A 20,842-nucleotide genomic window follows, 5' to 3' on the forward strand; every position below is an offset into this window, starting at 1 on the left:
AGCGGGTTCCGAGTGATACCAATGCTCAGCGGAATAACCTCCGGGTGATGCTTAGTCCAGAAGCTCGCTTCCGACCACTTCAAGAGGAACTAGCTGGATGGTTCAGGAGGGAAGTCCTCCATCGTAAAGGAGAACACCATTACGAGGACGTAGAACTTCATATGCATTAAATTATGTATGGAAACTTGTTCAAAATTGTATATGGTCATCCGATGATATTGAATATATATTGTATATTCCTCTTGAATTCTTTTTGGTTCTAATTTCAAATTTGTTTGAAATTGTACATTCATATGCATGTATGTAGTACCGTAGAATATGTGAAACTCCTTCAAAATTAAAATAAAGCACAAAAGAAATAAAACAATACAAATTAAACAGAAAACAGGTTTAGGGGGGGGGGGCTAAACCCTGTGGCGGCCTTTAGTCGCGGTTGGCCAGAAGAACCGCGACTAAAGGTCCTCCGCCCCGACGGCCGCCTGGCGCCCACGTGGACGGGCCTTTAGTTGCGGTTCTTAAGCAACCGCGACTAAAGGGGGGGCCTTTAGTCGCGCCTATTTGGTCGCGGTTGCGCAACCGCGACTAATGGCAGTTGCGAACCGCGACCAAAGGCCCTTTTTCCACCAGTGTTTGAAGTACAAGTGACTAAACAATGGTGATTTTTTTTGCTTGAGCAATGAGAAGTCATTAAGATCCACATTAGATGTAAATAATCTGTTTTGAAATGCAAATGACTAAACAATGGTGATTGTTTTTTTTGCTTGAGCAATGAGAAGTCACTAAGATCCACATTAGACGTAACTTATTATTTATATTATATGTAGCTTTCTTGGATGTGTGATCTACGTACCCTTGTAGACCGTACAACAGAAGCGTTAGTGAACGCGGTTGATGTAGTGGAACGTCCTCACGTCCCTCGATCCGTCCCGCGATCAGTCCCACGATCTAGTGCCGAACGGACGGCACCTCCGCGTTCAGCACACGTACAGCTCGACGATGATCTCGGCCTTCTTGATCCAGCAAGAGAGACGGAGAGGTAGAAGAGTTCTCCGGCAGCGTGACGGCGCTCCGGAGGTTGGTGATGATCTTGTCTCAGCAGGGCTCCGCCCGAGCTCCGCAGAAACGCGATCTAGAGGAAAAACCGTGGAGGTACGTGGTCGGGCTGCCGTGGAAAAGTCGTCTCAAATCAGCCCTAAAACCTCCGTATATATAGGTGGGAGAGGGGGGCCTTGCCTTGGGGCTCAAGGAGCCCCAAGGGGGTCGACCGAGCCAAGGGGGGAAGGTCTCCCCCCCAAACCGAGTCCAACTTGGTTTGGTGGGTGGAGTCCTTCTTTCCTTTCCCACCTCCCTTCTTTTTTTTCTTTTCTCTTTGATTTTCTTCCTATGGCGCATAGGGCCTTCTTGGGCTGTCCCACCAGCCCACTAAGGGCTGGTGTGCCACCCCCAAGGCCTATGGGCTTCCCCGGGGTAGGTTCCCCCCGGTGAACTCCCGGAACCCATTAGTCATTCCCGGTACATTCCCGGTAACTCCGAAAACCTTCCGGTAATCAAATGAGGTCATCCTATATATCAATCTTCGTTTTCGGACCATTACGGAAACCCTCGTGACGTCCGTGATCTCATCCGGGACTCCGAACAACATTCAGTAACCAACCATATAACTCAAATACGCATAAAACAATGTCGAACCTTAAGTGTGCAGACCCTGCGGGTTCGAGAACTATGTAGACATGACCCGAGAGACTCCTCGGTCAATATCCAATAGCGGGACCTGGATGCCCATATTGGATCCTACATATTCTACGAAGATCTTATCGTTTGAACCTCAGTGCCAAGGATTCATATAATCCCGTATGTCATTCCCTTTGTCCTTCGATATGTTACTTGCCCGAGATTCGATCGTCAGTATCCGCATACCTATTTCAATCTCGTTTAACGGCAAGTCTCTTTACTCGTTCCGTAATACAAGATCCCGCAACTTACACTAAGTCACATTGCTTGCAAGGCTTGTGTGTGATGTTGTATTACCGAGTGGGCCCCGAGATACCTCTCCGTCACACGGAGTGACAAATCCCAGTCTTGATCCATACTAACTCAACGAACACCTTCGGAGATACCTGTAGAGTATCTTTATAGTCACCCAGTTACGTTGCGACGTTTGATACACACAAAGTATTCCTCCGGTGTTAGTGAGTTATATGATCTCATGCTCATAGGAACAAATACTTGACACGCAGAAAACAGTAGCAACAAAATGACACGATCAACATGCTACGTCTATTAGTTTGGGTCTAATCCATCACGTGATTCTCCAAATGACGTGATCCAGTTATCAAGAAACAACACCTTGTTCATAATCAGAAGACACTGACTATCTTTGATCAACTGGCTAGCCAACTAGAGGCTTGCTAGGGACAGTGTTTTGTCTATGTATCCACATATGTAAATGAGTCTTCATTCAATACAATTATAGCATGGATAATAAACGATTATCTTGATACAGGAATTATAATAATAACTATATTTATTATTGCCTCTAGGGCATAATTCCAATAGATAAATGTCTGACTAATTAGATCAGTTTGTTAACTAGAGTGTATTATTGGGAATAAACACAGATTTTGTCAGCACATGAAATTTGGGATGCATTAGAAGTCGTTGATGTTATCGTTATATTTATTTTTCTTTAGAAAGTATACCTATTCTCTCACATGGTTACTGATATGCGATTTTTATTTGCCTCTTCTTGTGCTACAGGATGGAATTGGAACCAAACTTGGTAGTTTGAAATAATTCTCTCTCGTAAGTTGGATATCCTAAATAGTAATTTATAAAATTACGTTTTCACCCTTATGATATGAACATCAATGTTTCTTTTATTTTGTTTCATGGTAATGATGTTGAGGAACGTCGCATGGGAAACAAAAATTTTCCTACGCGCACGAAGACCTATCATGGTGATGTCCATCTACGAGAGGGGATGAGTGATCTACGTACCCTTGTAGACCGTACAGCAGAAGCGTTAGAGAACGCGGTTGATGTAGTGGAACGTCCTCACGTCCCTCGATCCGCCCCGCGAACAATCCCGGGATCAGTCCCACGATCTAGTACCGAACGGACGGCACCTCCGCGTTCAGCACACGTACAGCTCGACGATGATCTCGGCCTTCTTTATCCAGCAAGAGAGACAGAGAGGTAGAAGAGTTCTCCGGCAGCGTGACAGCGCTCCGGAGGTTGGTGATGACCTTGTCTCAGCAGGGCTCCGCCCGAGCTCCGCAGAAACGCGATCTAGAGGAAAAACCGTGGAGGTATGTGGTCGGGCTGCCGTGGAAAAGTCGTCTCAAATCAGCCCTAAAACCTCCGTATATATAGGTGGGAGGGAGGGGGCCTTGCCTTGGGGTCCAAGGACCCTCAAGGGGGTCGGCCGAGCCAAGGGGGAGGACTCTCCCCCCCCAAACCGAGTTGGACTAGGTTTGGTGGGAGGGAGTCCTCCTCCCTTCCCACCTCCTCCCTTTTTTTTTCCTCTTGATTTTTCTTCTCTTGGCGCATAGAGCACTTGTGGGCTGTACCACCAGCCCACTAAGGGCTGGTGTGTCTCCCCCAAGGCCTATGGGCTTCCCCGGGGTGGGTTGCCCCCCCCCGGTGAACTCCCGGAACCCATTCGTCATTCCCGGTACATTCCCGGTAACTCCGAAAACCTTCCGGTAATCAAATGAGGTCATCCTATATATCAATCTTCGTTTCTGGACTATTACGGAAACCCTCGTGACGTCCGTGATCTCATCCGGGACTCCGAACAACATTCGGTAGCCAACCATATAACTCAAATACGCATAAAACAACGTCGAACCTTAAGTGTGCAGACCCTGCGGGTTCGAGAACTATGTAGACATGACCCGAGAGACTCCTCGGTCAATATCCAATAGCGGGACCTGGATGCCCACATTGGATCCTACATATTCTATGAAGATGTTATCGTTTGAACCTCAGTGCCAAGGATTCGTATAATCCCGTATGTCATTCCCTTTGTCCTTCGGTATGTTACTTGCCCGAGATTCGATCGTCAGTATCCGCATACCTATTTCAATCTTGTTTACCGGCAAGTCTCTTTACTCGTTCCGTAATACAAGATCCCGCAACTTACACTAAGTTACATTGCTTGTAAGGCTTGTGTGTGATGTTGTATTACCGAGTGGGCCCCGAGATACCTCTCCGTCACACGGAGTGATAAATACCAGTCTTGATCCATACAAACTCAACTAACACCTTCGGAGATACCTGTAGAGCATCTTTATAGTCACCCAGTTACGTTGCGACGTTTGATACACACAAAGAATTCCTCCGGTGTCAGTGAGTTATATGATCTCATGGTCATAGGAATAAATACTTGACACGCAGAAAACAGTAGCAACAAAATGACACGATCAACATGCTACGTCTATTAGTTTGGGTCTAGTCCATCACGTGATTCTCCCAATGACGTGATCCAGTTATCAAGCAACAACACCTTGTTCATAATCAGAAGACACTGACTATCATTGATCAACTGGCTAGCCAACTAGAGGCATGCTAGGGACGGTGTTTTGTCTATGTATCCACACATGTAAATGAGTCTTCATTCAATACAATTATAGCATGGATAATAAACTATTATCTTGATACAGGAATTGTAATAATAACTATATATTTATTATTGCCTCTAGGGCATAATTCCAACAGTCTCCCACTTGCACTAGAGTCAATAATCTAGCCCTCACATCACCATGTGAATTACATTCTAATAAATCTAACACCCATACAGTTCTGGTGTCGATCATGTTTTGGCCGTGGAAGAGGTTTAGTCAGCGGGTCTGCTACATTCAGATCCGTGTGCACTTTGCATATATTTACGTCCTCTTCCTCGACGTAGTCGCGGATGAGGTTGAAGCGTCGTTTGATGTGTCTGGTCTTCTTGTGAAACCGTGGTTCCTTTGCTAAGGCAATGGCACCAGTGTTGTCATAGAACAAGGTTATTGGATTCAGTGCGCTTGGCACCACTCCAAGATCCGTCATGAACTGCTTCATCCAGACACCCTCCTTAGCCGCCTCCGAGGCAGCCATGTACTCCGCTTCACATGTAGAATCTGCTACGACGCTTTGCTTGGAACTGCACCAGCTTACTGCACCCCCATTAAGAATAAATACGTATCTGGTTTGCGACTTAGAGTCGTCCGGATCTGTGTCAAAGCTTGCATCGACGTAACCTTTTACGGCGAGCTCTTCGTCACCTCCATACACGAGAAACATCTCCTTAGTCCTTTTCAGGTACTTCGGGATATTCTTGACCGCTGTCCAGTGATCCACTCCTGGATTACTCTGGAACCTGCCTGCCATACTTATGGCCAGGCTAATATCCGGTCTAGTGCACAGCATCGCATACATGATAGAACCTATGGCTGAAGCATAGGGGACGGAGCGCATATGCTCTCTATCTTCATCAGTTGCTGGGCACTGAGTCTTACTCAATCTCGTACCTTGTCAAACTGGCAAGAACCCTTTCTTGGACTGTTCCATTTTGAACCTCTTCAAAACTTTATCAAGGTATGTGCTTTGTGAAAGTCCTATCAGGCGTTTTGATCTATCCCTATAGATCTTAATGCCTAGAATGTAAGCAACTTCTCCTAGGTCCTTCATAGAGAAACTTTTATTCAAGTAACCTTTTATGCTCTCCAAAAGCTCTACGTTGTTTCCAATCAGTAATATGTTATCCACATATAATATTAGAAACGCCACAGAGCTCCCACTCACTTTCTTGTAAATACAAGATTCTCCAACCACTTGTATAAACCCAAAAGCTTTGATCACCTCATCAAAGCGTTTGTTCCACCTCCGAGATGCTTGCACCAGTCCATAAATGGATCGCTGGAGCTTGCACACCTTGTCAGCATTTTTTAGGATCGACAAAACCTTCGGGTTGCATCATATACAACTCTTCCTTAAGGAAACCGTTAAGGAACGCCGTTTTGTCATCCATCTGCCAGATTTCATAATCGAAAAATGCAGCTATTGCTAACATGATTCTGACGGACTTAAGCATCGCTACGGGTGAGAAAGTCTCATCGTAGTCAACTCCTGGAACTTGTGAAAAACCCTTTGCCACAAGTCGAGCTTTATAAACGGTCACATTACCGTCAGCGTCCGTCTTCTTCTTAAAGATCCATTTGTTCTGAATAGCCTTGCGGCCCTCAGGTAGTATCTCCAAAGTCCACACTTTGTTCTCATACATGGATCCTATCTCGGATTTCATGGCTTCTAGCCATTTGTTGGAATCTGGGCCCACCATTGCTTCTTCATAATTTGCAGGTTCATTGTTGTCTAACAACATGATTGATAAGACGGGATTACCGTACCACTCTGGAGCAGCGCGTGATCTCGTTGACCTGTGTGGTTCAACAGAAACTTGAACTGGAGTTTCATGATCATCATCATTAACTTCCTCCTCAACCGGCGTCGCAATGACAGAGGTTTCCCCTTTCCCTGCGCCACCATCCATAGGGATGAGAGGTTCGACAACCTCGTCAAGTTCTATCTTCCTCCCACTCAATTCTCTCGAGAGAAACTCCTTCTCGAGAAAAGCTCCGTTTTTAGCAACAAACACTTTGCCCTCGGATTTGAGATAGAAGGTGTACCCAACTGTCTCTTTTGGGTAACCTATGAAGACGCACCTTTCCGCTTTGGGTTCCAGCTTTTCAGGCTGAAGCTTTTTGACATAAGCATCACATCCCCAAACTTTAAGAAACGACAACTTTGGCCTTTTGCCATACCACAGTTCGTATGGTGTCGTCTCAACGGATTTTGATGGTGCCCTATTTAAAGTGAATGCAGCTGTTTCTAATGCATAACCCCAAAATGATAACGACAAATCAGTAAGAGACATCATAGATCGCACCATCTCTAACAAAGTACGATTACGACGTTCGGACACACCATTACGCTGTGGTGTTCCAGGCGGTGTTAACAGCGAAACAATTCCACATTGTCTTAAGTGAGCACCAAACTCGAAACTCAGATATTCACCCCCACGATTAGACCGTAGGAACTTGATCTTCTTGTTACGATGATTTTCCACTTCACTCTGAAATTGCTTGAACTTTTCAAATGTTTCAGACTTGTGCTTCATCAAGTAGACATAACCATATCTACTTAAATCGTTAGTGAAGGTGAGAAAATAACGATATCCGCCGCGTGCCTCTACGCTCATTGGACCACACACATCGGTATGTATGATTTCCAACAAGTCACTTGCACGCTCCATTGTTCCGGAGAACGGAGTCTTAGTCATCTTGCCCATGAGGCATGGTTCGCACGTGTCAAGTGAATCAAAGTCAAGTGACTCCAAAAGTCCATCAGCATGGAGTTTCTTCATGCGCTTTATACCAATATGACCCAAGCGGCAGTGCCACAAAAATATGGCGCTATCATTGTTTACTCTAACTCTTTTGGTCTCAATGTTATGTATATGCGTATCGCTATCAAGATTCAATATGAACAATCCTCTCACATTCGGTGCATGACCATAAAAGATGTTACTCATAGAAATAGAACAACCATTATTCTCAGACTTAAAAGAGTAACCGTCTCTCAATAAACAAGATCCAGATATAATGTTCATGCTCAATGCAGGCACTAAATAACAACGATTTAAGTTCATCACTAATCCCGATGGTAGCTGAAGTGACACTGTGCCGACGGCGATTGCATCAACCTTGGAACCATTTCCTACGCGCATCGTCACTTCGTCTTTTGCCAGCCTTCGTCTATTCCGCAGTTCCTGCTTCGAGTTGCAAATGTGAGCAACAGAACCGGTATCGAATACCCAGGCACTACTACGAGAGCCGGTTAAGTACACATCAATAACATGTATATCAAATATACCTGATTTTTCTTTGCCCGCCTTCTTATCTGCCAGATACTTGGGGCAATTGCGCTTCCAGTGACCCATACCCTTGCAATAGAAGCACTCTGTTTCAGGCTTAGGTCCAGCCTTGGGTTTCTTCGGCGGATTGGCAACAGGCTTGCCGCTCTTCTTCGAATTGCCCTTCTTGCCTTTGCCGTTTCTCTTGAAACTAGTGATCTTGCTCACCATCAACACTTGATGCTCTTTACGGAGTTCAGACTCTGCGACTTTCAGCATCGCAAACAACTCGCCGGGAGACTTGTTCATCCCTTGCATGTTGTAGTTCAACACAAAGCCTTTATAGCTTGGCGGCAGTGATTGAAGGATTCTGTCAGTGATAGCTTCTTGCGGGAGTTCAATTCCCAGCTCTGCTAGACGGTTTGAGTACCCAGACATTTTGAGCACATGTTCACTGACAGACGAGTTTTCCTCCATCTTGCAAGTATAGAATTTATCGGAGGTCTCATACCTCTCGATCCGGGCGTTCTTCTGAAAGATAAACTTCAACTCCTGGAACATCTCAAATGCTCCATGACGCTCAAAGCGACATTGAAGTCCCGGTTCTAAGCCATACAAGACTGCACATTGAACTATTGAGTAGTCCTCCTTACGTGCTAGCCAAGCGTTCTTAACATCCTGATCAGCCGTAGCGGGTGGTTCATCTCCTAGCGCAGCATTAAGGACATAATCCTTCTTCCCAGCTTGTAAGATTAGCTTAAGATTACGAGCCCAGTCTACAAAGTTGCTTCCATCAACTTTCAACTTAGCTTTCTCTAGGAACGTATTAAAATTCAGGATGACTGTCGCGTGAGCCATGATCTACAACACAAATATATTCAAAGTGGACTATGTTCAAGATAATTAGAGTTCAACTTAATCAAATTATATGCTAAACTCCCACTCAAAAAGTACATCTCTCTAGTCATTTGAGTGGTTCATGATCCACTTACGCTATCCCAAGTCCGATCATCACGTGAGTTGAGTATAGTTTCAGTGGTAAGCATCCCTATGCTAATCATATCAACTATATGATTCATGATCGACCTTTCGGTCTCATGTGTTCCGAGGCCATGTCTGCACATGCTAGGCTCGTCAAGCTTAACCCGAGTGTTCCGCGTGCGCAACTGTTTTGCACCCATTGTATGTGAACGTTGAGTCTATCACACCCGATCATCACGTGGTGTCTCGAAACGACGAACTGTAGCAACGGTGCACAGTCGGGGAGAACACAATTTCGTCTTGAAATTTTAGTGAGAGATCACCTCATAATGCTACCGTCGTTCTAAGCAAAATAAGGTGCATAAAAGGATTAACATCACATGCGATTCATAAGTGACATGATATGGCCATCATCATGTGCTTCTTGATCTCCATCACCAAAGCACCGACACGATCTTCTTGTCACCGGCGCCACACCATGATCATCCATCAACGTGTTGCCATCGGGGTTGTCGTGCTACTTATGCTATTACTACTAAAGCTACATCCTAGCAAAATAGTAAACGCATCTGCAAGCACAAACGTTAGTATAAAGACAACCCTATGGCTCCTGCCGGTTGCCGTACCATCGACGTGCAAGTCGATATTTCTATTACAACATGATCATCTCATACATCCAATATATCACATCACATCGTTGGCCATATCACATCACAATCATACCCTGCAAAAATAAGTTAGACGTCCTCTAATTTTGTTGTTGCATGTTTTGCGTGGTGACCAAGGGTATCTAGTAGGATCGCATCTTACTTACGCAAACACCACAACGGAGATATATGAGTTGCTATTTAACCTCATCCAAGGACCTCCTCGGTCAAATCCGATTCAACTAAAGTTGGAGAAACCGACACTCGCCGGTCATCTTTGAGCAACGGAGTTACTCGTAGCGATGAAACCAGTCTCTCGTAAGCGTACGAGTAATGTCGGTCCGAGCCGCTTCAATCCAACAATACCGCGGAATCAAGAAAAGACTAAGGAGGGCAGAAAAACGCACATCACCGCCCACAAAAACTTTTGTGTTCTACTCGAGAAGACATCTACGCATGAACCTAGCTCATGATGCCACTATTGAGGAACGTCGCATGGGAAACAAAAAATTTCCTACGCGCACGAAGACCTATCATGGTGATGTCCATCTACGAGAGGGGATGAGTGATCTACGTACCCTTGTAGACCGTACAGAAGAAGCGTTAGAGAACGCGGTTGATGTAGTGGAACGTCCTCACGTCCCTCGATCCGCCCCGCGAACAATCCCGCGATCAGTCCCACGATCTAGTACCGAACGGACGGCACCTCCGCGTTCAGCACACGTACAACTCGACGATGATCTCGGCCTTCTTGATCCAGCAAGAGAGACGGAGAGGTAGAAGAGTTCTCCGGCAGCGTGACGGCGCTCCGGAGGTTGGTGATGACCTTGTCTCAGCAGGGCTCCGCCCGAGCTCCGCAGAAACGCGTTCTAGAGGAAAAACCGTGGAGGTATGTGGTCGGGCTGCAGTGGGAAAGTCGTCTCCAATCAGCCCTAAAACCTCCGTATATATAGGAGGGAGGGAGGGGGCCTTGCCTTGGGGTCCAAGGACCCTCAAGGGGGTCGGCCGAGCCAAGGGGGAGGACTCTCCCCCCCCAAACCGAGTTGGACTAGGTTTGGTGGGAGGGAGTCCTCCTCCCTTCCCACCTCCTCCCTTTTTTTTTTCTTTTCCTCTTGATTTTTCTTCTCTTGGCGCATAGAGCACTTGTGGGCTGTCCCACCAGCCCACTAAGGGCTGGTGTGTCTCCCCCAAGGCCTATGGGCTTCCCCGGGGTGGGTTGCCCCCCCGGTGAACTCCCGGAACCCATTCGTCATTCCCGGTACATTCCCGGTAACTCCGAAAACCTTCCGGTAATCAAATGAGGTCATCCTATATATCAATCTTCGTTTCCGGACTATTCTGGAAACCCTCGTGACGTCCGTGATCTCATCCGAGACTCCGAACAACATTCGGTAACCAACCATATAACTCAAATACGCATAAAACAACGTCGAACCTTAAGTGTGCAGACCCTGCGGGTTCGAGAACTATGTAGACATGACCCGAGAGACTCCTCGGTCAATATCCAATAGCGGGACCTGGATGCCCATATTGGATCCTACATATTCTACGAAGATCTTATCGTTTGAACCTCAGTGCCAAGGATTCGTATAATCCCGTAGGTCATTCCCTTTGTCCTTCGGTATGTTACTTGCCCGAGATTCGATCGTCAGTATCCGCATACCTATTTCAATCTCGTTTACCGGCAAGTCTCTTTACTCGTTCCGTAATACAAGATCCCGCAACTTACAGTAAGTTACATTGCTTGCAAGGCTTGTGTGTGATGTTGTATTACCGAGTGGGCCCCGAGATACCTCTCCGTCACACGGAGTGACAAATCCCAGTCTTGATCCATACTAACTCAACTAACACCTTCGGAGATACCTGTAGAGCCTCTTTATAGTCACCCAGTTACGTTGCGACGTTTGATACACACAAAGCATTCCTCCGGTGTCAGTGAGTTATATGATCTCATGGTCATAGGAATAAATACTTGACACGCAGAAAACAGTAGCAACAAAATGACACGATCAACATGCTACGTCTATTAGTTTGGGTCTAGTCCATCACGTGATTCTCCCAATGACGTGATCCAGTTATCAAGCAACAACACCTTGTTCATAATCAGAAGACACTGACTATCATTGATCAACTGGCTAGCCAACTAGAGGCATGCTAGGGACGGTGTTTTGTCTATGTATCCACACATGTAAATGAGTCTTCATTCAATACAATTATAGCATGGATAATAAACTATTATCTTGATACAGGAATTATAATAATAACTATATATTTATTATTGCCTCTAGGGCATAATTCCAACAAATGATCCGTTGGAAATGTTTTAGTGAATTGAGGAATCTGAGAACCCATAGTGATTTAACCCTAACCTATTAAATGGTTACATGGATGTTCATTCTTATAGGAATATTACCTCACCACCCTTCATCCTAATTCATAATGAAAATACTTGACCAATGTTCGATCTTGCACAACCAACTTTCCACTTTTATCACAAAGGTGAGAAGACTACCGAAGTGGTCAATGCCGACGTGAAGAAACTTGAAGCTGCCATGCATGGAAAGTCTCCACAAATAATATCTTATTTTCATCTTTTATCTTGCAGTGATAGTACACTGTTTCAATGATCTTGGCTATTGCAAAGTAAACAAGAATATACAAGCATGGCCAAGATCATCTGAATCGTGTAGGCTTGTTGCTAAACTAGCCACCGAAAGGCACAAGTGATGTTTACGGAAGGATTCAGAGATCATGTCTACCTTTTGTGATTAATAACAAATCCATGTGTTGGTCTTCACTAAGTTTTGCTACTTTTGTTTAACTTTGTTGTTGTAGGAGCTGGCAAAACACTTTTTCTTACTATTCATGAAAAAGGTTGCATATTTATAAATTAACTATAGTGGGGAAGTATTACTTGTTCGGGATGAACACCAAACTGTTCTAGGGAAAACATCTGTAACATCTCACCGATTTTTTCATGGACTCGGGACACCTATTTCAATTGGTCTTCATTCAGCCGTTAAACATCCTTCAAGTATGCTTGTGAAAACCACAAGACCAATATAGATTATATGAATCTTGGAGTACATTGTTGGTTTCACAAGCGGCGATGACTACATGAGGAGGGCAATATCAGTGAAGTGAGAATCGGCTAGCAGGGAGGACGGTAACCAGCTTGAAAACGGACTTCATCGATATAGATGCACTTATTCATATTTATTTTGTAAATGGTAATTATCCTTAAGAGGTTTTTATCTTTCAAATCGGAAATAATATACCCAGTTCATATGCAATGAACACACACGAAATATATGAATACTAATGAAGGCCATGTGTCTTTCTTATTTCATGCACTCTATGCCCAGTTACCTACTTAGAGTTTCAGTTTAGTGCATAATTCTCGTGCCACTGAAATATGTAATGTGGAACCCACTCCCATCTGTTGTCATTGTATAAGAGTGTAACTTTTTATATAACCAGACCCCTTCCAGGTGTTAGATTTATAGTTCATTACTACTTAGCTTAGTATCCAGGATGTTTCCATATTTTTCTTGGGTACACAATAATTTTCATGCTTCATGCAGGTTTGGAGATGACATGTACTAAAAATATAATTATTTTCTATCACCATTTTTGTGGCTAATTCAAGTAGGACCCTACATCTAAATGTAACAGAGGAGTTTATACCATATTCCATTGCTGGATTTCTAGAAGAATGAAAAAAGGAGAAATGGGTGTTTCATTTGGTGTGTGAATCTGGTTGAAAATATGTGTGCTTATATCTAGAAGATCTTGGTTGCAGAAGTATATAAGGAAGATTGATCTTGGTTGTAAAAGTAATCATATACACTCCTCTGTACCAAAATATAAGAAGTTTTTTCAGTTCAAGGTTGGTTCTGTAACTAAATCCCTAAGATCTTGTAATTCTGAATCAAATAGTTTGATTACACAAAGAATGATATTTGCTTTGCCAAAATATTGTATTTCTGAACCGAGTTAATTTTGTATCAAATATTTTGTCTGCTATTGTATATGTAATAAATAGAGCACAAAGAATGATATATTTTTTTCACCATGTCTACCATTGATCTTTTTTCTGAAACTCATCATAGCTTTGTGTTGTAGTTTTAGTTCAGACTTCAGAGGGGGATAGAAATAAAAAAAAGTGTACTAGCTTCTCTCAATGGTATGGTATAAAATATGCACATTCGTGTGCATGTGAAATTTAATTTTTTTTATCACAGCCTTGCCATTAAGAGACGGGAAAAATATCCATTATAATGACGGTTGGCTATGAGAGAAAGAAACAGTAAGAAAAATCAAACATCAAAATTGTTGTACAAGAATAGAGCCGGTCTTCATCTTAATAAAGACGGATGACTCAACTTTTCAGGACTGATTTATTTGTATCTATATATTTAGTTTGAACTTATGCAAGCAGATAGCACACAGATCCTTCATGGATGAAACTTTTTTTAAAGCATAAGTTTCTTTTTCAATGTGATTGCAAAGCTAGCCTAATTCCATGGTTATCTGGGATCTTTTTATCAATGAGGTTGAATTGACTCATGTCCATTTTTTGGTAATGTAGGTAAATTTGCATCGTTATTTATTTGTTTTCCTAAGCTATTCAGTTTGTTTCAAAGTGATTGCAGAGCTAGCCTAATTCCATATTTGTCGAGACCCATGGTCGAAGTCGCCGACAAGCCCCGTCGCGCATCACTTGGGGACTCCACCTTCCCGCCCCCGTCTTCCACACTCAGCTGCTAGCAGCAACGACCATGACCATGGCTTCTCCTTGCCAGTGCTCCCCTTCCCCCTGGAGGCCTCCACCAGAGGTGCAAAACAAGCAGCGCTGACAGAAGGAGGTGGGTTCAAGGTTGCGACGGACAGGAGGTAGTTCACAACCTTTTTCTCACGTCATACATTGCTCCTTTTTTAAAAGAAAGAGACCGATCCGCAGATGGAAGAGAAATCAACATGAATTTTACGAGACGGTTAATGCCCCTCAGTTCCTTTGCTTAGTTTAATCTAGTTTTACAGCTACATGGGATACCATGCATTCATAGTACTGGTGCATGGTATGCATTTTTCTAAGTTGATACAGGCGTTGGTGAATTTTTTAGGGTCTAATTAACTATGTTGACATTGGAGTTTGCAATGAAGATCAAATATGTCTCTGCAGTTAATAAATAGCAATCTAACGATTAGGGTTGAGTTTGGATTTTGTTTCGGTGACGGTATCATTGAGTTTGACGACTGAAGCAGGATTTAGCGTGACGCCCGTGGGTCGAATCGCAGCACACGCCCCGATATCAGACGCTGCTTGAATAATTTTTTGCTCCTCCCGATTTGGCCATTTTTGTGACGATGTTGCGATGGAATTGTTCTGATTGGAGCATATGGCGCTTGTGATTGTAGTCCTACACGGTGGTGGATCACACCTGCAATGTGGTCGTGGTTAGAGCTGGAGGCGCGGGGCTCAGGGCCGCGATTGGGCTCTTAGAGCATGGGTTCAACACTGCAAACAAGGATGGGTTCAACCTGTGTACATTGGGCTCTCGGAGCATGGGTTCAACACGTAATTGATAGCCTGCTTTTCTATACCTGTGTTTTTTAATCAGACTGCTGCTGTATTTCGTGTGTGATGCAAGCCGCCAACTAGAAGAAGATTTTGTTTATCAGGTTGCGTGCTTGGTTTCCATGGAGCTTCAGTTAGATATGCTGATGCTGCCACTAGATTTATTCATGCCGATAAATTTGCAAAATATAAAATAGCAATTGCGTGTTGTTCATGGACTTATTGGCTGGTCATTTTGGGGGTATACGTTACTGTGTTGTGAGTGTTATGGTTTTGTGCATTCCATGCTTTTTTAGGTTACACTCAGTGTTTATTAGCATCGAGCTAGATGGTAGACACGGGAGGAGAAATAAATCTAGAGAAACACATATCTTTTATTTGTGGGTCTTTATTTTCTTGGAAACGTCATTGTACTTCCAAGACCAGTTCACATGTTAATTGTGATGGATTATGAAGTATCCACTGTCCCACTAGAAATTTCATTCGTACTATGCAATACTGTATTTGCATTGCATTATGAAATATTGTATTTGCATTGCATAAACTTGTAGGTGGTGTAGTTTTAGCAGCATTCTTAGAAGAGAAGGTAGCTCGACCCAGAACTCAAGTTGCATCAGTGTATATGTTAATTGAGACATCAGGGTTTACATTCAGAATTTCTCACACGAGAAAGTGTGTTACAAAATTGGAATCTATTTCCCCCCTTTATTTTAACCCATTCTTTCATGTTTCTTGTGGAGCTAGCTGTGATTTTGACATTGCTTTTGTTGTGGCCTCGTCCATGGTTTGCAGGTGCTGCTTCTATTGGTAGATCCCCTCCTTGGATTCTTGTTTGATCTGTGCCGGTTAACCACTCTTAGATTCGGTTGGTGTGCAGGTTAGCCAAAGAGTCTATCCCTTCTTTGTGTTATTGTTGGTGGAGACAAAGGTTGTATCCCCCGCTTGGATTTTTTTGGCCTGTATATCCCATGATTGGGTTTTTGTGGCCTCCTTTCCATCCTTGTTTTGTTTCTGTCCGTTCCCACATGGATGCTTGTTGTTGTGGTCTCTTATTTGTTTACTGCTCTAGCTAAGTTTCAAGGAAAGGGCTTTTTGGAGCTGTCTTATATTGTTAGTGCCTTCCTGTCCAGGGGAGCATTGGATTCACATACATTTTTATGAAGTATGGCTTCATTATCATGAAGAGATTTAGTCTTGAGATCATATGATATCCTTAACTAGCAAGCCCTTTTTGGTATATGATATTCATATATACTTTTTAGGTGAGCATCAATGAGTGCTTCCTCGGTACAGGGTAGCTAGATGCAATCCTGGTTATAAATATATATTCATTCTAGCCTTCTCTAGACTAGATCTGATCATTATATACATAAGGTAGAAAATACATTGATCACATATATGTTTGCATTTCTTATTCTTTTGAACAATTGTCTAACAAACTAATTTGATATCTTTCATTTTTCTTGTGATTCTGCATTTTAGATACAAATAAGTATTGGTCCATTGATATTTACAGCATATTTAGTAGTCGAACATTTAGAAAAATAGGTTGGTGCATGTCATCGATCAACATCTGATATTTCTCAAGCAGATTAGTTGGTACACTTTTAGTTCATCTTTTGGTGGAAGTATATTCAGGTGGTGGAACTTCTTGGCATCTGTATTTATTACTACTATTTAGCTACTGAGCTAACAATCCAAATCATAATTTGGAAAAGATTTTGAAAACTAATTGAAGATAGCGCACTTGCCTTTTTATGCTGCATTCTTAAAAATACTAATTATAGTTTTAATGTACTCTTTTTAATGATTTGTGTTCTCTCTATTTAATCAACATAGTAAATTTGGGTCCCTACCTCTCGACATGTTTTGGTTGTAGTGGATACACTTTGTAATTTTTGTTTCTCTTTGTAAATTTTGTTTTTAGGTTCCTACCTCTCGACATATAGCTTTTAGGTTTAATTTTGTTTCTCTTTGTAAAATTTGTTTTTTGTTTGATCTCCTTGTTATCAACTCTTTAATGGTTTGGAAATCAGTGCGGGCACCTCGAAATGAATTCAGTTTAACTCTGCAATTAACCCGTATATTATAACTGTTCTGGCTGCACTCATCCATAATTCATAGCTTCACCAACAGGTGACCATATTTTCATAATATAACGTTGTCCGTTGTATTTGAATGGTGCCAGTTTATATGAGACAAACGGCCAGTGAGCTTATGTCATAAGAAACATAAAATATCTTTGATTATTTTAGGGATCACTATTGTTGTCCTTCTATAAATTAAGACCGCACTTGCTAACCTTTGTTGCATTGTTATTCATGACTCTATAATTGTCAACCTGGACACAGTAACAATACTCAAACATAGTTTTATCTATCAAATGTGAGCAAATCAGAATTTTTTTCATGAGTTTTATTCTTTTGGAATATTTTTCTATAACAGAAGTTCATGCTCGATCTTGTTATTCATTTCTTGGGATCATTTATTTATCTACTGTATCATTAACAACAGCTTGGGTATTGCTTCTAGGATTCTATGGATTTTCTCCCAGAACCTCTCGAAGTGATGCAATGCTGTAATCTTCAACCATGAAAATGAAACTATCACCAGTGACATACTGCTCCTATGATCTCACACGTACCAACAAAATGCAGCTCATAAATCTCTTTTTAAGAATTGGGTCGTGATGTTCTTGCATTTAGCTACTCATATATAGCTTTTATGTTTAATTTTGTTTCTCTTTGTAAAAAAAATTGGTTTGATCACCTTGTTATCAACTCTTTGATGGTTTAGAAATCAGTCCACGCACGTGGAAAGGAATTCAGTTTAACTCTGCAATTAACCCTTATATTATAATTGTTCTCGCTGCACTCATCCATAATTCATAGCTTCACCAACAGGCGACCAGATTTTCATAGTTTAACGTCGTCCGATGTATTTGAATGTTGCCAGTTTATATGAAACAAACTGCCAGTAAGCATATGTCATAAGAAACAAAAAATCTCTTCGATTATTTTTGGGGTCACTATATTCAAAAAGAATATAATACAATTAAGTGTTTAAAAGTTACATCATAATTCCGTGAAAAAGATGGCATCTTCTACGAGGTAACTAAGTGATAATGGTAAAGAGTTATATTCTTTGGGCAATCTCCATGTCTACAAGGTTTAAACTTTGAGATATTAGGATGTATGCATTAGTACTCCCCATGAAAAAACAACCGGCGGGAAATGAGAATAGCAACACAAATTCTTGATCCTATGATGTGTTTGTGTTCGAATTAAGAAAAGTATATGATAATAAAAAATGTCATGTGTCTTGATAAATGTTTAAAAAAAGTTGGATAGTAGTAGACACACGACCAATACACACATGCAATCACACATGGATGGTACCACCATCATGCTAACCATTTAACTATTGATTGGTTTTTAATATAAAAAATTGCACGCGGGGGCACATGCCATTTTTCTCCTTCACCATGAGCGCTGAATTGGCTGAACTCATGGCATGTCGATGGGTTGCTCAGCTTACACGTAAATTAGAAGTGGCAAAACTTATCCTGGAGACAGACACAAAAGATAGCGGCTTCTAAATTAAGAAGCTGAGATATTGATAGATCAATCTATGGCCCTATCGCTAAGGAGGTAAACAAATGCATGCAATCAAGGGAGGAGTACATGGTGGTGTGGGTGAGATGCTTGGCTAATGGACATGTTATATAAAACTTGGGTTGGGTATCCATCGGATTGTATTCATGATGCTATGGAATAAAAACATATTTTCTATAGTTCTCACTAAGATAGCATCTATAACCGGATTTAGCAAATCCATCCCCTAGACACGCCTGATAAGTGAGCCATTTTTCTCTCTGCATGCAGTCATGTTTCTCATTTTCTCCCTCTTATCTCTGATCACTTGTATGTGATTGATGAAGATGAAGAGGAAGAAAGAGAAGAAAGAAAGATGGTCCGGGGTGGGCAGTGTCCTATGTGACAGACTACCCGGACCCGTCCGGAGCCCGCATATCCTCTTCATATTTTGTGCATATTCAAGGGTTTGTGGACAACCTGGTCGTATAGTGATGATATGAGGGGTGTGGTTGGGTCACCTCTTTCCCTTCTCTCTCATGTTTGTGGAGGATATGAGCGGGAGGGTTGGAGATGCTCTAACATTATTGTGTGTGATATTATGAAGTGTGTTAGCTGAGATGACATTGTTTTCGATTATTTTAGCTAGCTCTATCATTAGCATCTTAATTTCTTTTCAAAAGCTCGTGACAACGCACGGGTGTTCTACTAGTGTTTATAATTTACGTTTCAATAGAGCGGGATGGTTCTCAAATAATACTCAGTAACTCAGGACATGCAGATCCATGCACAGTTCTTTTTTACAATAAATGTATCTCTTTATTTATTAGAGCATAATCATATCACAAGCACAATTCCGCAACAAGTGTATGCGACGATGCCAAGCTAACCGAATCTGGCAGCAATGTATAGTTCCCAAGACCTGCTAAGACAACGTACAACCTTTAGTTTTTTGTACGTGCAAAGTAAATAGTATAATTGTGGATATGGATTCGAAATTTATGTACTACAAATATTAGTATTTGTACAAATCATTTACCTTGTGTCATTTATATGATTACCTTTCTGAGAACATGATTTCTAAGGTGTACAATTAGCTTCCAGGATAAACAAGATACTGAGTTGATCAAAGGTTCGATGCATGCATGTGAATTTATTCGAAGTTCATGATCCCTATGTTCATGAGGTCATTGCCCAGTGACTCAGTTCTTATACGCTTGATCTTTGTTGTGGTTGCTAGTCACAACTTTTGGTATGGCGCTTCAGGCCATCAAGTTTATCTCCATGTGTTGTGCTAGGTCTAGGTGAGCTAGGCATCCTTTGTTGGTCGGTTTTTTTTACTCTAGGAGATTGAAGCAAGACATTGCTCTAGAGGTTGTTACACCAAGCTATTAGATATTCCAAACGTCAGTTAGAGTTTTAATCGTACACGTGAGTTAGTATGAGTCCTAGTTGGAGTTAGGTTGCAGGTTAATCGATTTTGTGTCCGTATAAGTATAAGTCATGTAATCAGCTATTATCTTTCCCGAATAATAAAGCAATTAGTGCCCCTAAAGATTGCATGAATTACGCCCCTATGCCACCGGCAAGTGAAAAAAAGAATCGTTTTCTTTTCTTTTCAGTTCAGGCGGTAATGTATGTTCAATATAAAACAATCCCTAAATACAATATAGACCTACGAGCGTCCGAATGGCTTGAGCCATGCTCTTCCACGTCGGAGACCCGAGTTCGATCCCTGTTGCTCTCTTTCAAAAGCCTTTTCTTCATCTTCAGTACAAAACAAAGTTTGACAGTACGTGCCATTTAGAGGAGTACTGCCATCAACATAAACTTTTTGTTTTGTCCCTCAAATTTTCCAGTTTTCTTTTAGATTTGAACGTGTTGTTGGTAGTTTGCCTTCATAGATTTTTCGTAGCAACTGGTAGAATATATTGTTATCGAATCCATAACTATACCACGATAGTAAATTCCACCAAGAGCTCGGGCGAGTACTGCCATCAACATAAACTTTTTGTTTTGTCCCTCAAATTTTCCAGTTTTCTTTTAGATTTGAACGTGTTGTTGGTAGTTTGCCTTCATAGATTTTTCGTAGCAACTGGTAGAATATATTGTTATTGAATCCATAACTATACCACGATAGTAAATT

This window comes from Hordeum vulgare, chromosome 1H, assembly GCF_904849725.1.
Source record: "Hordeum vulgare subsp. vulgare chromosome 1H, MorexV3_pseudomolecules_assembly, whole genome shotgun sequence".
Lineage (NCBI taxonomy): Eukaryota > Viridiplantae > Streptophyta > Magnoliopsida > Poales > Poaceae > Hordeum > Hordeum vulgare.